The following is a 7284-nucleotide window of genomic DNA, read 5'->3' as shown; positions in this document are numbered from 1 at the left end:
TATATATATACATTTTTTTTTTTTTTTTGAGTTTACAAATAGGTAAAAACACAAATATCATGAATCATCCATTCATAAATATCATTACATTTAACAAGGTAATTTACAAGATAATTATTGACCTCGCAACAGGGTCTGCAGAGGCCCTCTATTTGATTAATTTTTTTCTTCTGTATGTTGGTTGGACCAAATTTTTCAAATATTAACAAGCAGTTTTGTTTTAGCTTATTTTACTAAGAAAAAATACATAAAATAGATAAAAGATTATGCCATTATACAACTAAAAACAAACACAAAGCGTTGTGTCATTGACCTAAAAATCTGTTTTGATCAATATGCTATGATATTATTAAATACACAGAATAAGTAACATAAAAAATAACAAATGATTTTTACATGACATACTAACAACAAGGGCCTGAAAATAGCATAAACATAACTTGTGAGTCCATCTACACAAATTCCTCATTTATGTTTGTTTAAACAGTCAAGGTGCACGCTGTTATGTGGCCGTGACTGTAAAACCCTATAAACCCTCCTGAGCAATCCCAGACAAAAGACGGTGAAAATATTTCACTCTGTCGCTCATGAATCTCTGTCAGGATTCGACTTCATGGGCGATCAAAGCCTAGTGCATAAGGGATCAGGCTGTTAAGATAATCAAGGAAGATGACGTGTAGGAGGTCAAGAGGAACGTATTGAAGTGCAGAGGTCACGTTATCTCATGGCCGCCTACGCCTGTGCCAGATGTTCAAATGTGGGGTGGGCGGCAGAAAGCTATTTCAACATTATAGTTATGGCATCATCTTAAACTACCAGTGATCCCCTAAGTTATGCATGTAGTCTATGCTTACACATTGGAAAATGAATGCACTTCTACAGCCCACTGTCATATTCACAGGCTTGTTTTTCTTTGGCACTGACTGCAAAGTCGAAGAAGTGCAATTTCAGTGGCGTTGACAGGGCTTTTAAAATATGCCTCTGTTGAAGTGTGGTTTAAGAGAAAACAATAAGCCCCCTCAACGGCCCTCATTATCTGTGACTGCCTCTGCTATGGCCAATATGCTCTGACACACTACTAAAAGACAATTAATCCTAATAATCACAGCACCACAGCATCATTCCTCATTCTGGCAGGCCTCTTTCCTCCGTAGGGTTGACTGGGGAGGTGTTGAACCTTGGATCGGTGGCACACAGATGAACCCACCGCAGATGCTGGGAGAACAAGCTGGCTGGATGAAAAATTTTTAATGAATCTGTGTCATCCTGAATGCCTTTGTTCTGCTGAATCATTCATAGCAGTGAACGGACTCAACGGTGAATCAGTATTCTTAGCTGTGCAGATCTATGTAATGATGACACGTGTTTGAAAAAGTGCAATCAATCTGGTTTATTTCATGTAAAAATGGCTATTCATTATTTTGACTTTGAGGTGATAGGCCGAAGTAACTGAGTGCTGGTGATGTGCCCAAATGGGTAAAAGCAGGTAAAGCTACCCTGTGCATATTTAAAAGCTTGCAGTTTCTCATTTCGTGTTATGATGGTGTACAAAATGATCAAACATTAATATAAAATAATTTCATAAGATATACTGATGCTCACTGTGGTCAACAGATTTTCAAAATATTGTAAAATATTAATAAAATAGTAATTATTTTGTGTTGTGCATGCATACACACATACAGTGTATGTGTGTGTGTGTGTGTGTGTGTGTGCATGTGTAAAAATGACATGAGGGACATGAGAGTGAATGATGATAACAGAATCTAATTGTTTTGAAATATTCCTTTACTTTTTTGTCTTCACTAGTTTATTTTAAATGGTCCCGTGGTGTGAGAAATTAATTTTTAAAAATACAAATATTCCATCCAGTTTTTTAAATAATATGCATACATATTAATTTAATTCAGTCTATCTACACCTCTGTCTATCTATCTGTCTACCCATCTATCTATCTAACCATCTATAAACCAAATTATTAGTAAAATACTTTTTAATAATGGCTGTAGGTACCACACTATAGGACTGCTTCCCAAAAGTAACTCATGTTAACTCCCAATTGCTTGCAGAATTTTCTACAGCTAAATCAAGTTTATTACTTGTGGGACTAGTGGCCATCATTAATTTGTATCACTCAGAGTTTCTAACAAAAGCTTATATATATTCATTTGTATAGGTAAACAACATGTGTTGGTCAGGTTTTAAGAACTGTGCTACAGCATCTCAGATAATTAAAATCTACATTTTAAAACAAGTTTGTTTTAATGCATCACTGCAGGGATTATTGCATCTGAGTTTTTGTCTATGGAAAGGCACAATAGCTTGTGGCTGAGTACAGCTCTCACTGTTTAAGGAGCATTGTGTGTTAGTAGGGGACTGGCATTGTGAGTTGTTACAATCAAGCAGATGCTGGAGGCTTCGAAAACGGGACAAAAATAATCATCATAGTGCAGCAATTATGTGTGAGCAGTACTGAAACATAGTCTCAGTCTCTGTCTCTCTCAGCAACCCACACAACAAGCTCATTAAAGCCTGCTTACATAGTCAGTCTTATTTAGGCTTGAAAAATTAATGTACTCGCACCTGGAATCACACAGCCATTTATTCTGCCTCAGCGGCCCACATGCCCAGTCTAGGCACTCTCGGCTTTAAAATAGAGGGCGATATATAGTCACCTCTGTTTAGTTTTTAAGCAACACGCATCTCGCTCTGCCTCTCCTTCTCTCTCACTCTTTTTTCCTGAAGAATTACAGCAGGAGCTAGCATATTAATCACACTCACAGTCGCTAATGCTAACAATCAGTCAATGTGCTTGGTCAGGCTCTCCATCTCCTGTGACAGCAAGTTTTGTCCTGAGGCCTACTGATTCGTCCTGCCATAGTTGCCTGTAGGACAAAATACACAACTGCACTCTTTTTTTTTCCCCTGTTCTCAACGTCAATAGTCTATGGATCTTAGCGTAGACTGACATTATATTCGAACATCGGTCGCCTAAGCTTAAAGACTAAACAGTCAATGGGGCTGTGCTGGGAATTTTACTGATAATAACATGCAGGGAAAAACGTGTTATCATTTGTTCCTTTAAATGTGCATTTTGGATAATCTTTGCTCATGTCTTGTGCCTTTTTACAAAATTTGTTTTGCTCCAAGGAAGCCTCTTCAATCCGTCTTTATAGTTTATAGGCACAGCTCAACACATCAAATATTCAACTATTGTCTTTGAACAATATATTTCCAGTCCCAAACAGCTGTCTGCTTACAGAGGAAGAAAAGCACATGCTGAGATATTCCCGTACTGCCATCCAAGTGTCTCGTACGAGGCAGGACTGGCATGTTTGCCTTCACACAGGAAGAACGCGGCTCTTTTCTGACAGCTTCAAGCTGACAACTGTAACAGTGACACAAATCATATGAAATCAGTGCCTGGCTCTTTCTTCTCGCAGAGAGAGAGAGAGAGACTAAGAGAGGGAGGGAGCTGTGGATGGGGTACAGTCATGGACGACAGCCTGTGGTGAGTACTGTAATGGATGGAAGCATGTATGTGTGCATATTTGGCACTGCTTTTTTTTCTCTCTCCCTCCTTCCCTCACTTAAATCTGGGTGCTAATTATTGGGCTTCACATAGCGTAAAATGTACAGCTGTGGTGACTGTCAGTGCTCCATGGGCTGTTAAGTTTGTGTGCATTTTGACAGTGGGTGGGTTTACCCCCCACCCACAACCTCCACCACCACTGCCTCCCTTTCCCTCTCCATCACTCAGTGCAGAAAAACTACAGAATTTCACTGGCATGCCAGCCTCAATCAGCCGGCTTTTTTTCTCTCCCCTTCTCTCTTCTGCGAGTATATCACAGTTGCATATAAACCAGAGGACAGCTCAGGCAGGAGCAATATGGAAAGTGAGAGAACTTGCCTGAAGGGAAAAGAGGAGCTCAGAGATAACAGCGATCAATTACAACTTTTTTTTACAACATATCTGGCTGTGCAGAACAGCTCCAGTAGGGAAAAAAGGAAAGACGTCCAGGGTTATGATAACCCAGCAAGGAAACTGTCACACAGCACCGTCAATCTAAATTCATATAACTTTTGAGCCAAGCACTAGATTCACTGGTAACAGATGTATGCTGAAATAAATGATCATATAGCATAGAAAACTGCTATAGGATTTGAGCCAGATTGCTCTCTCTGGGGAATAAACTTCATAGAGCAGCTTGACGTTGATTTTGATTACTTTATTTCTGAGGTGTTCCAGATGTTCTGATTTGTGATTGGGTAATCTTGCTAGGGGAAAACTAGGGATAGGGTCCAAAAGAGACCTGAATGTTTGCATTTGGAACCAATTATGAAGCCACTAAGCCTAAATATCAGCTTTCAGTATTCACATAACATCATTACACACTTAACACCTTTATATCATTATTTAGAGGGGCCTGGAATACCAACGGATTACAAATGACTAATGTTTTCTGTAGATGGCAAATAAAAGTGTCATGATATAATTTCCTGCCCAGAAAAGGTGGAATGTTGCTGCATTTGCTCTCTACAGTCTTTTTTTATGAAAAAGCGTTCCTGTTCCATATATAGGATTCATGATTGTACTTGAAAATCATTATTATTCCATAACTGTTCCATGATGCTTTTCAAATAATATAAGTGCATAATAAACAATTTTAAACTGTTTTAGGTGGAGTTCCACATCTTAGGACATATACAATTTCCATTAGTGCTGGGCGGTATGACCAAAAATTTATATCACGGTATTTCTTCAGTGGATGATTCGTTACACTAAGTAACAAACTAAAAAAAACAACAAACAAAAAAGTGCATGTGATATTAACAGACGAACTACGCTCATATTTATAATTCCAAACAATCAGTAAGTGACAGGTGCTTGGAAACGCTGTTTTGTACTCATGTATTGACGAGTCGGCTGCGGTGCGGCCAACTGAATGCGCTGCTTCTCTGCCGCTCACTGCACAGAACAGACGCCGAGAGAGGTGACACTTCTCCGGGAAAGTCAGACCTCACGTTCGCGGGACAGCACTGGCGAAATCTTCCAACTGAACCATAACTAAGACCATAGTTGTAAGACCGAACGTTGTTTAAGCGACATACACCGGTATTGCGGTATTTTAAAAATTTGTATCATAACAAAAATAAACACCGGTATTCGGTATTAACTGGTATACCACCCAGCACTAATTTCCAGCATCCCATATTTCAAGTCAGCTAAACAAATCTGTTGCAGAATTAAAATAAAAAGGTATGAAGCCCTGCACATGACATGCAGAAGAAAAAAATAGATATCACAGCTTATTAAATTATAGCCACATTCTACCCATTCATTGCCTCATTTTAGTTAAGTTGTGGCCAAGTTGTACTAATTTGTTCCCTTGTTTTAATTTAGTTAAATCATGGATAAAATTTTTCCATTTTATAATTTAAATTTTAGTTAATTTTGTAAATTTGTTTTTGTCAATTTTATTATTTTTTATTTTTATTTTTTATATATCTATATAGTTTTAGTGCTAGTTTATTTAAAGTTATTTTAATACTTCAACTTAAACCAAATTGTGAAATGCTGAAATAAATATTAGCTGAAATAAAATAAAATAAAATATAAAAATCTTAAATCTACTTTCAAGTAAAACTGGTTTTGAAACGGTAATGAAATTTTTTTTAATGGTTTTAGTTTTAATTAATAACAATAATAATAATAAGCCTGCATCCTAGATAAATTCTACTCAGCAGACCTAAACAACATACAGTTAAATCGCATTTATCAGAGACACATCAAAACTTCTACACAAGAAATGTCCATCTTCACATTTTGCAGAGTATCACATAGCTTAAGTTCAACTAATGTTTTTTTGAACAGGGTAAGAAGGCATGTTAGTGGTTACTGCAATTGCGGTTGGCACAATGACAAACATCACACAGGCCACAGAAAATGGCTTGAGGGCCGCATGCGGTCTGCGTGCCGCTTGTTGAACTATGCTGCTCTAAAAGATCATGTTTGAGAGCTGTGAATAACATCCTAGTTCCTAGACTAGACTGAAGCAAACTTATACACTGTGTACATTCCCCCCTCTGTGTACACGAGCACAAAGTGTGCAGTTCATACTAGAGTGACACTATTGATCATGCAGAGTCAGAGTGCAAAAAACTGAGAATGTAGCTTTAGCATGCACATGTTTTAAAGACACTTGGGTGATTTCGTAGCCCAAGAAACACTAGCACTGAAATGCTCTTTGACCATGAAATGGCCTGAGCTGGTAATAGTGGTTAATGGGTACGTGGAGCAGCAGTGCAGCGGAACAGTAGCGCTCAGCAATGGGCAGGAGGTAGACTGACTCAGGGGATTCTGGCTCTTAGCAGGGTTCCTGTACAATTCAGGGGACTGTGAGGTTAGCCTAGTGATGATAGCATTCTCCTTGACGTACTAAATGGCAGCCTACTGCCATGTAGGTGCATCAGTGGGTTAAGACTATACGTCGACCGATAGTGGATTTTGCCGATACCGATAGAACCGATAGTTCCAGCAATCAACTATCGGTGCCGATTAATCGGCAAAACGGATACATTGTTCGACCTCTAGTTAAGACAGAGGTTTTGACTTGGTCAGAGTAATTATAGCTGCATGAAAGGTATGAGAATTGAGCACCCACTGTTATCCCTCAAGTAGATAAAAATCATTATAATTAGGCCTGTCGCAATAATCAATATATCGACTTATCGCGCAATATATGTATATGACCTCAATCATTTTTGGTGACGCAATATATCGCCCATTATATTTACTTAAAAATTAATGTCACCATGTTTTGTACATTCCACTTGCGCCTGTGTCTTTTGCAGCTTCTCGTACATAACGTGTAGTCGGTGACGCAATATATCACCCATTATATTTACTTAAAAATTAATTTCACCATGTTTTGTACATTCCACTTGTGCCTGTGTCTTTTGCAGCTTCTCGTACATAACGTGGTGTAGTCATGAGTTGCTAGTTCAAATTTAAAAAATGCTTCTACAAAAAAAGTTTCATCTGTAGATATGGTCTTGTTTAGGGATCTGTGCCTTTGTGCATGTGGACATCTGACTGCGGAGTAGTGATTGTGTTTTTCAGCAATCGTGTTCACACTTAATTTACAGAGAAAAGAAGGTCAGGGAAAAATCTGTAGATGGAAAAATCTCTATACAAGTTCTTTGTGTATTTTTCTTTTTTTCTACTTGTTACTTTGCACTTTTTGTTAGAAAATGTTTATTTACTATTTATTCAAGTTTTTT

Source organism: Sinocyclocheilus anshuiensis, unplaced genomic scaffold, assembly GCF_001515605.1.
Source record: "Sinocyclocheilus anshuiensis isolate Anshui unplaced genomic scaffold, SAMN03320099.WGS_v1.1 scaffold609, whole genome shotgun sequence".
NCBI classification, from domain to species: domain Eukaryota; kingdom Metazoa; phylum Chordata; class Actinopteri; order Cypriniformes; family Cyprinidae; genus Sinocyclocheilus; species Sinocyclocheilus anshuiensis.
This window is presented reverse-complemented; position numbering follows the sequence as displayed.